At 36.9% G+C, this 11,333-nt stretch overlaps 1 protein-coding gene across 1 annotated transcript in view; it reads left to right on the top strand.

Annotated features, from left to right (window-relative positions):
- LOC140242709 (large ribosomal subunit protein eL24-like) overlaps nt 1-11,333 on the top strand; it is a 278,728-nt gene that overhangs the window by 18,691 nt on the left and 248,704 nt on the right. The window lies entirely within an intron of this gene.

Below are 11,333 nucleotides of genomic sequence, written 5' to 3'. Positions count from 1 at the left end.
GACATTTAATCTTGACAAAAGTAGTGAAACACGACTCTGTGATAGTCGTATCGTAAACGTGTTGTAAACGTGTATTATTACTGAAATCACTTGTTATCAGGTCATCCAAGCCTCAGGTAATCTAGGAGAATGTCATGAATAAACTTTATTACAAGTTTGAGTTGATTGTGATGAAATCTTTAGAAAAGTATTGAAAGTATTGGCTTTTGTGATAGCTGCATAGTGTTCCATTCATAATTCAGTAATAGTACGGAATCATGGATATTGTAACGCTATAATAATGTATTTTGCCTTTTAACAAGTATGAAGTTTACTTGAATACAAGTACGTCAATGTACGTGTTGCCTATAAACGACCTGTAAGTAATTCACTTTCACCATGTAATTCACTTCCGATAGTGCTGCTGATGGATAATATAGTCTAGTGGGATTTGGGGAAAATATGACTGTTAGAGGCATTTTTTAGTAAAAGTTGGGAACCGGTCAATTTTGTTTAATTCAAGTACGCTGAATCCAAAAATTCCGGTTCCCAAGCGGAATTTTGAGTCTAAAAGCATCTAATTTGCATAAACTAAATGGCCACAAATTCATTGCTTTTTAAGGTGTTTTGATGATCTAATTTTCATAAAATCTCCCTAGACACGCAGAAATAGTAATAATTTCAGAAATTAAGGTGCAAAGACAATAGCTAGGTCATCATTTGTTCATAACTTTCACTTATATATGCAAATTAAGAAGTGAAATATGCAAATTAGGCGTTGCCGCTGATACAGTAATGCATTACCGCATATTATGCACATGTATAGTACCTACGTGTTCACTTCTGTTACCGTTACCGGGCGAACAAAAAAGTACTTTGTGTCGCCGGAGTCGAATCAAAACAAATCGATTCAAAAGAATTCAATCAATTCAAAAGAATTGAATTACACTCATGCAAATATCTATGCAAATTGGTATACAAGAGGATACATAACTGGCAGGATTCTAGATTCTACAACGCATTGCTGCAATATATGGATCTGAATCATAATTCTGAAGATAGTTATCACTGTATCGAGACCGGTTCACGATTCCTAATGTACTAAAGAAATACAAGAACCAACCTTATGTATTAAAACAAAGCATTCATCTCATTTGCATAATAAATTATGCAAATTTTTCCCTTTTTCTCAACATATTTTCCCCTAAAACAAAGTTTTCCTATTAAAATGTACCTTGGCGTAGTGAAAAATATATATATGCTATCGGTCAAACAAAGTTTACATGGTGTCATCTGAGTCCGAGGAAAATCAAGTACTGGAATCAACCAATTCAGAATAAAAAAGAAGAATAACAATATTTGTAATAACGTATGAAAATTGGTATGCAAGAGACTTTACTACGACAAGCTTCGAGATTCTACAACACATTGCCGCGATGTATGAATCTGAATCATTATAGTTATAATATCAAGACGTAAGTTGATGATTCTTTTGTGATAAAGGAAATACAAGAAAAAAAAAACACAGTTATAAGAAATACCCTAATAATCTAATTTGCATATAAATTATACATATAGTTGGCCATTTCTATGGATGTATTCCCTAAAATAAAGTCTTGCTATCAAAATGTACCTTGGCGTACTAAAATACAACTAAGATATCGGGCAAACACGTACAGTATACTTTTGTCGGTAAAATGGCGGAACATATTTTGTGCCAAACGAGCTTGTGTGATGCATCTTTTGAATCGAATATAAGTGTATTCTTATAAAGACGACTGATAACAACCATGTTCTTGGAACCCTTAAATTTTCTTCTCGTACAAGCAGCATCCTTGATGATTGTGAGTCATTGATCACTTGGTTTGATAAGAGTGCTACTGTCAGTATCAGTCTGGCAGAAAAAGCACAACTCCAGTATCTACGGAAGAAGGCCTCTTTAAGGTAGCTATCGGATCGATGTTATCTCTCAAGGGAACAAAAGTAACTTCATGTTCGCAAGGTGGTGGAAAACCCAGGTCCTTCATGAAAAGATCCATATCCTAATTCTTGGGCAGAAATTCAAGTGACAATGTGGGTATTCAAAAACTATACTTGATAAAGCATATAATGAGAGGTAAAATGGCGACCATTTACGTCAGATATGAAGTGGAATCTTCTGTATGTAACATGGTTTCTAATGAGTATTCATTATTCCTTAGTTCTTACAATCCACTGGCCCTTAGAGCTATAAGAGGCTTGTTTGCTAAGAATGTCATTTCTATGATTTAAATCACACCTGGTGAGATGTATCAGAAGTTAGACAGACAAGGGAGTGTTGCGTCGTCAAGTTAAGAATAAATTGAAATGCATCATACTTGGTGGTTATCACTGGCGGCATGTTATCCAAGTATACTGAAAAAAACAAAACAAAACAAAAAGGAACAGGAAGGTGTAAACCCCTTATTTCGCAGATTGCACAGGCCTATGCAATTTCAGAGTTCGAACTGTCTTGGAAGTTGACTAAGTTACATCCTTATAACAGATGTAGAAGGATCAAATATAGGTTGATGTGTACCACACGTCTTTTTTGTCCATTGCTTCTCCCTCACTGATATTCTAGCATCGTTATTTAAGTTTATCATGATAAGGCGCAGTCAGAGTGGCAAAAAATCGCAAAGTTTAAGATCGCGAAGTCTTCACGATCTTTTGGTGTCCGGTCACACTGGCAAGAGATCGAGAAGTTTGGAGAGGACAGCATTATAAAATGAAATATCCCTAGCTGTAGTGGGAAGTTTCGCGGAAAGTTTGCAGTCACACGCACTTGAAAAACTTCAAGATCTTAAAGATTGCGATCTGAAACTTTTCGATAATTTGCCAATTTGGCCGCTCCTTTTGAGATCTTGGAGATCACGATCTTAAACTTCTTGATCTCGGCTATTCTACAAATTTAACGTTTCAATGGATTCTTCTCTAGTCTTATATAAATATGTGAGATATGAGAAAGGAAGGAGAAAATCGGTGCGTAGCTTTGACATTATTATTCCTCTTACTGTTCCTCCTTTTCGGAAAAGCGCAAGAGTTGAAAAATTGGTCTCCGCCGGGACTCGAACCCGGGTCTTTGGCATGGAACGCCAACGCCTTAACCGCTCGGCCACGGAGACGTCATAGCGGTTCAGGCAGACCCAAGCTCGAATACCCGACGGACCAACCTTTCAACTCTTTGACTTTATGCACACGTTCCTTTGTGCATATATATATATATAATTTCATCTAACGGACTTGCAACATAATTTTGTTTATTCATTGGGGCATCAGTAATGTTTGTTGTGACATTAAAGGTATTTTTCGTCGACTTGCACAAAAAAAAACGCTTCATAAGAGAAATTTATAGAATAAAACCACCTATCCCATTTCAACCTATAGACGAATGTTTGCTATATATAATCATATGTAATCATTTATATATCATCATATATATATGATTACCATGCTCTGGTTAACTGGTTTCCGTGCTAATGCTGCAGATTTGCATATTGGAACAATACAGTAATGGATGTCGCATATGAATAAAATGGCATTGTTCGATGATATTCCCCCCTCCCCCCCCCAACCCATAAAAAAAAAAAAAATGAGTTATGACCCGTGTAGAGAGAGTTTTCATCAATTCGTTTTGCGATTATTGATGTACTAAAAATATTTTTCATGACATTAACAATTTTATGGCAATATTGCAGCTATTTTGTATGTATTATGCAAATTAGATGTTAAAGTTCATTCGCTTGAAAAAGACCCGTTTTTTGTTTTGTTTTGTTTTTGTTTTTTGTTGTTTGTTTGTTTGTTTGTTTGTTTGTTTTTTTTTGCCCTAGCGCAATCATTTTTGATTAGGAATCGGGTTCCTAACTTGAATTCTTAAAAAAAATCCAAAAGGACCATTTTAGAGGATTTGAAAAATAAAATTTTACCAGGGTATATAGGCTATTGAATGAACTGCATGCGCATAAAACTCATGAAGCCTACATGTAATTTGCATACGAATTACAATACATGTATTTGCATTTATTTTGATACCACTGAGAAGGGATTCTGATTTCATCTAACCCTCCAAACCTTCAAGTGTATATATCTATTCTTCTTAACTTCCCTCACAAGAAAAAAAGATATAAAAAATCTTCCAGTGTTAATATATATCTATCTTCATATTTCAGTACTAATTTGCATAATTATGGAGGAAATATATTATTTACCACCTGAGAAACGTTTATCCCTCAAGTTGCTAATTCCATTCTATGTACATAGATTTCAATTCACTTTTTTTTTCCAGCTCGTTTACAAAGAAAAAAAAAATCTAGAAAATGCGTGTCTGAAATTCACAATTTCTATATCAGGGCAGCCATTTTGTTTATGCAAATTACATGGTCAAGATCGCTGAATTTTGCTTGGGAACCGGAGTTTTCCTAACCCTCAAAACCTTAAAGTTTACATCTTTAGTGTTTAACTTGCCTCTCAAGAAAAACATTGTAACAATTACTCTTCCAGTGTTGATATATATTTATCTGCATATTTCAGTACTAATTTGCATAATTATGAATAGAATATACTATTTACCATCTGATAAACGTTTATCCCTCAAATTGCTACTTCTATTATATGTACAGAATATTAAATCACTTTTTTTTTCCAGCTCGTTTGCGAAGAATTTCCAGAAAATCCGTGTCCGAAAGTGACAATTTCTGTGGCTGGAAACCATTTTGTTTATGCAAATTAGATGGTCAAGATCGGTGAATTTCGCTTGAGAACGGAGTTTTCCTGACCCTCAAAACCTTTAAGTCTACATATTTAGTATTTAATTTGCCTCTCAAGAAATAAAAAATGTCAAAATTTCTCTTCCAGTGTTAATGTATATATATATATATATATATATATATATATATATATATATATATATATATATATATATATTTATCTGCATATTTCAGTCCTAATTTGCATAATTATGAATAAAACATACTTTTTACCACCTGAGAAACGTTTATCCCTTATAAATTGGTAATTCTATTCTCTGTACAAACATTTCAAATCACTTTTTCCCAGCTTGTTTGTAAAGAATTGCTAGAAAATGCGTATCTGAAACTGATAATTTCTGTAGCTTGGCAGCCATTTTGTTTATGCAAATTAGATGGTCAAGATCGGTGAATTTCGCTTGGGAACGGGATTATTCGGATTCAGCATACTCAAATTAAGTAAAAGAGACCGGTTCCCAACTTTTACTCAAAAATGCCTCTAACACCATTTTAGAGAGCCCTTTTTCAGAAGTCCCACTAGACTAATAAAGCAATTATCAGTCCCATTACTCTCTTCTTATTTCGAACGTTTGCATGTTCATGTGTAAATGTGTATGTGTAAAGCTTGTCTGCATTCCGCTTACTACAATTACTCAGTTTTAGTATTACTATTATTACTACTAATATTACTGCAATTATTAAACAGTTTTAGTATTACTAGGCACCTCCGTGCATTAAGTGTATCATGCTCTGTCAGCTACTGTACAGGTGAATAAAAAAAAGAAGTTATGTTCCTTAAAAGTGCATTGACACCAGCAATCACTTCCGAGGATTTGTTAAAAGAAAAAAAAAAGTGCACTGGCACAGACACATATCGCGCGACATCAATCAACATACGTCTTCTTTTACTTCAAGATACCAAGCACAGAAATCATCATAAATTGTTATGCATTCGAAAAACATCATTTTGATGATTTTCAAACAACACCAAGGCGTATGGACTAAATTATATGGTGTAAACTTAGGATAACAAAGGTATGTTATTGAGGTGCCAGGTTGAAATGTCAGAGATAAAAATGTCAGAGATAAAAATGTCAGAGATAAGAATGTCAGAAGTAAAAATGTCAGAGGTAAAAATGTCAGAGTTAAAAATGTCAGAGGTAAAAATATCAGAGGTAAAAATGTAAGGGGTAAAAATGTTAGCGGTAATTATTTTTTATCTCTGACATTTTTACTTCAGACATTTTTAACTCTGACATTCTTACTATGACGTTTTTACCTCTGACATTTTTACCTCTGACATTATTACACCGAATCGTTATTGCGACATGCTGTTGACGGCTTTAGTCATTGTTTGCGGTTTGTTTTTACCTATATACTCAGTAACGCCGAAATTACGTTGACAAACTTTAGCTGCATGTCACACCTTCAAAATGATCTACTGCTTCAGCGTGGATAGATGTACTCATACTACAAAATTATGTTCTTCTCTGTTTCCGTTGATTTTCTAAAAGTAGGCTTTATTCATTAAAGCAGCATGGCACTTAAAAAAAAAAAAGATTCAGCAACCCATAAAAAAAAAACCTGAACAAAGGTTCTGTAGTATTATAGTCGCTATACATGAGGAGTGCTTCTTCAGCATTCCTCCCCATCTCCTGCATTTTCCAAACTTCAGAATGTTCTTTGTGCTTTTTTACCCTATCATTAACGGATTGTTTATACATAAATTTCATTCATCATATTTTGTAATGTTGACACATATTATGTACTTATGTTTTAATGAGAAAAATGTATTTACAAGTTCTGTTGGAGATGGAAAAATGAATGAATGAATGAATGAATGAATGAATGAATGAATGATTGTGTATTCACACATTTTGGGTAAAAGTTAATGTTTGAAATTCTGAGAGTATGCGCATGCCTGTCTGACTATGTTTGTGCCTGTATAGGCCTATGAAAGTTATAGTAATTGTTTCAGTGGGATAAACGAGGTTCTCTGCACCTCTCTCTCTCTCTCTCTCTCTCTCTGTCTATCTGTCGCAGGGTCTAATCATCTAACCCCTTCCTCTCTCTCTTGATCTATTTCTATAACATTCCAGCATGTTCTCAGAGAAGCGATAGTATTTAACCGCTAGCACTTCGTACGACCAATTCGATTTCTGGCGTTATTTATCCACTAGCATCTTCAACCCGAACTTGGTACTGTTATAGAGTACCACTGGCGACTTCATAAGCATCTACATTGGTTTATACAGGCAATACTGCTGCTTGTAACAGGACGCTGTTCACAGTCAATAATGGAGGCATTGAAAATTAAAGGTACTATTTACCACTGGGAGCAGTGATTTTAAAAAAAAAAATCGAGATATCACATTTGATGCATGTGAGTAGGTCAGGTGTATCACAAAACATCCTACAATATAACAATTTCTATTCCCAATAAAACCTAAAATATAAGGAGATATCACTATTCTTCTGAATAAACCATAATTGTAGACGGTTTAGTCTAGTAACATTTTTTGTTTCTACTATTGTTCACATTTTGTATATTTGAATACTTAACAATGAATTATACGGATTCAAATTCTTTCATCGGTTGTTTCTATCCCTGACTCACATTTTAGAGCTATTTTGAAGTACTAAAGCTGGGTTTTCGTTTCATCTGCAAATGGTAAATTATGGTATCCATGTACACAAATTTGACCGTTTGAACCCATTTAGGGTCGGAGAAGGCCACGTTTAGTGCTTGCTTGTTCCCGTGTGTTCGTCGGCAAGCGACTGCACTCTTTCGACCGTGAGTGCAGACATGGGCTCCTTTGACGGAAGGGTTGTGCTGATTACAGGTAAAATTCGTAATTTGGAGTCGTATTTGCTGTTGTTTACTCTGAGAATGTAAAATGATATCTTTACTACTTTACGTGGCATATAATTGTTAGACCGCTTAGATTTTAGGATTGCAAACAAGATTAAAAGGTTGATCAAAAGGAGAGATAGGTTGAACAAAAAAAGTCGGAACATGAAATTGAGAAACCACGGGGTAGTCCCTTTTCAATTGGAGGAAGAGTTGAAAGCAGTTAAGAAATCACTGCAACAGGAGCTAAGGAGGGCTTATTGGAATTATGTGGAATCTCTTTTTTCTATCGATGAAGATACCACAGAGTTTGAGAGTATGAAGAGATTTTGGGGCTTCATCAAACACAACAGGACTGATAATACAGGAATAAGGGAACTGAAAAGTGATGGTATTACAATCACTGATCCAATTGCAAAAGCTGAAGCATTGAACCAACAGTTCAAAAGTGTTTTCACCAAGGAAACTCCCATACCGAATGACTTACTACCGGAAACCTCAGACTTTGAAGAAATAGAGGATATTTTGTTTACATCAAAGGGTGTAGAGAAGTTGCTTTGTGGTTTGAAGACAGACAAGGCCCCTGGACCAGATGGTATAACTCCACGAGTCTTGAAGCAGCTGGCAAAAATTCTGGCTCCAATTCTTTGCAATATATTCCGGTTGTCATATGAATTAAGTGAAATACCAAATGATTGGCGTGAAGCAAATGTTGTACCAGTCTACAAGAAAGGTAATCGATCTACTCCTGTAAACTACCGCCCCATTTCGCTGACATGTATTTGCTGTAAACTAATGGAACACGTTTTAGCCAGCAAAATTATGAAGCACGGGGACGAAAATAACATCATTTTCCCCCTACAATATGGCTTCCGTAAGAACATGTCATGTGAACAACAATTACTTGGTTTCACAAGCGATTTACAAAGGAACTTGGATGCAGGTCGTCAAACGGATGTTATAGTCATGGATTTTTCAAAAGCTTTTGACAAGGTTGGACATGAGCGGCTTTTACGTAAACTGGACTACTACGGTATCAGGGGGAAAAATCTGAAATGGATTCAAAGTTTTCTCAATGGAAGAAGTCAGAGGGTTGTTTTGGATGGTATTAAATCTTCTTCAGTAGCGGTAGGATCTGGAGTGCCTCAGGGATCGGTTCTTGGGCCTTGCCTCTTTCTGCTTTACATCAATGACTTGCCTGATGGTCTCGCGTCAAAGGTTCGCCTTTTTGCCGATGATGCAATTTCTTACATGACCATCGACAATCAACATCATACGCAAAATCTTCAAGAGGACCTAAACAAAATTGGTGACTGGGCGAAAAAATGGATGATGGATTTGAACACAGATAAGTGCAAGGTTTTGACAATATCCAGGAAAAGAAGTAAGGTGCAACACGTGTATCATCTAAATAACGCCCCTCTTGAATCTGTTGAATCCGTAAAGTACTTAGGTGTAACCATTACTTCTGATTTGAAGTGGACCCAACACATCAATAATACTGTCAATAAAGCCAATAACGTGCTTGCATTTCTAAAACGCAATCTTCGCATAAAATCTTCTGATGTTAAAGCCACAGCTTACAAAACGTTGGTTCGACCAATAATTGTTGAGTATGCTTCTACAGTTTGGGACCCATCCACCAAGAAGCTAATCCACCAAGTGGAAATGGTCCAGAGAAGAGCTGCGCGATTCACTTTAAATCGCTACCATAACACCTCAAGTGTCACTAAAATGCTACAAGAACTTGATTGGACCACTCTGGAACAGCGCAGAGAAAATGACAGGTTAATTATGATGTACAAAATACACAATAATCTTACTCCTCTTTCAGCACAGGACTATATTATCAAACAGGCTACTCAGTTAACGAGAGCCTCGCAACCACACTCCTATCAGGTACCATATTCGAGAACTGAATCGCATCGCCATTCGTTCTTCCCAAGAACTGTAAGGAACTGGAATTCCCTGTCGTCAGACATTGTTTCTGCGCCATCTGTGGGATCATTTCGAAACCGTCTAACGGTTGATCACAGTGGCTAGTTGTTTTCGTCAAATTTTCTATGTGCTTGTAAATATCTGTAAATAAATTGTATTATAATGTAAATAGCACCAGTCTGCAAGAATCTTCAGGCTATTGAAGGAGGCAGACTTAACCAGAAGAAGAAGAAGAAGAATCGAAATGCATGCTTCCTAGACGAACTGTATGTAAAACTGAGTTCAATGTAGCTGCGACCAGCCCGAACGCGAAGCGTTGGTACAAGTAAAGAGTGCCCCGGCTTAAAGATAATACGAGTTTTGGTACCTTTACATCGTCTCACTGAGTTTGCCTTGTCTTAGTTTGTGTTAATAATGAAACTTGGCATGTATGTGTATTAGGGGGTGAAGTTGTGCCTATCAACTTTTGGGTGCACATGCTCAAGGTCAAAGGTCAAAAGGTCAAGGTCAAATACATAAAATTTCACTATTTCCACCATATCTATTGAATGCCTGAAGAGATTTTCTTGAAACTTAGTGTATACATGTATTACCCAATTAAGATTCTCTGGTGAAAGTTTGCGTCATGAGGTCAAAGGTCAAAGGTCAAAAGGTCAGGGTCAAATACATAAAATTTCACTATTTCCACCATATCTATTGAATGCCTGAAGAGATTTTCTTGAAACTTAGTGTATACATGTATTACCCAATTAAGATTCTCTGGTGAAAGTTTGGGTCATGAGGTCAAAGGTCAAAGGTCAAAGGTCAAAAGGTCAGGGTCAAATACATAAAATTTCACTATTTCCACTATATCTATTGAATGCCCGAAGATATTTTCTTGAAACTTTAGTGTATATATGTATTACACAATTAAGATTCTCTGGTAAAAGTTTGGGTCATGAGGTCAAAGGTCAAAGGTCAAAAGGTCAAGTAAAAAAACTTCTTTTTTTTCTCCGTACCTTGGAAAATTGTTCAAGGTATCTTCATGGAACATAGTATATACATGTACTGACTGGAAGTGATTATCTAGAGAATGTAGGGTTCATGGGGTCAAAGGTCAGGGGTCAAAGGTCAAGTGCAAGACTTCAAAATTTTACTATTACCCTCATATTTATGCAATGCCAGCAGGGTTATTTTTTTACACTTGGTGTATGCGTGTGTAACCTAATAGAAATTCTCTGGAAAGTTTTTTTTTTTTTCGAGTTGCCCGCGAGGTGATGCCGCTAAGGGCATCCTACTGGTGTTCTGCGTGTACCTATGCGGGCAAACCCCCGCGACTCACCCGGAACAAGTTTTTAGCGTGCTCAAGGCCTTGTCACACCGTGTATTGGGAAGCCTTGCGGGTTGAAAAAATTGCTACCCGGACCTCCCAGCAGTTGGTTCCCACCTGACAGTACCTAGCGCGGATCTCGCCCGTAGTTACTCGGAAGTGCGCACGCCAGTCCGATTTACCCGCAAGTTTTGAGCATGACCAAAACTTTTTTCCGGGTGAGTCGCGGGGATTGCCCGCAGAGGTCCACGCAGAACGCCAGTAAGAGGCCCTTAGCTGCAGCGCCTGGCAGGCAACTCCCACGCAGGTACTTCGCAGCTGTAACGCAGGTACTACGCAGTCCCGTAAGCCTATGCATCAAGATAATGACATTCTGTGGGACTTCGCTCTGCCATTCATTCAGAGGGATTCCTTCACCGAGTTGTCAGCCCTCACTCGCCATCCACGCGCCTGACACGCAGGTCACACGGAAGTAGAACGTAAGTAGCACGGG

Source organism: Diadema setosum, chromosome 19 (assembly GCF_964275005.1).
Source record: "Diadema setosum chromosome 19, eeDiaSeto1, whole genome shotgun sequence".
Classification (NCBI taxonomy): Eukaryota; Metazoa; Echinodermata; class Echinoidea; order Diadematoida; family Diadematidae; genus Diadema; species Diadema setosum.
The sequence above is the reverse complement of the archived record's forward strand: the minus strand, read 5'-3'. Positions and strand labels throughout refer to the sequence as shown.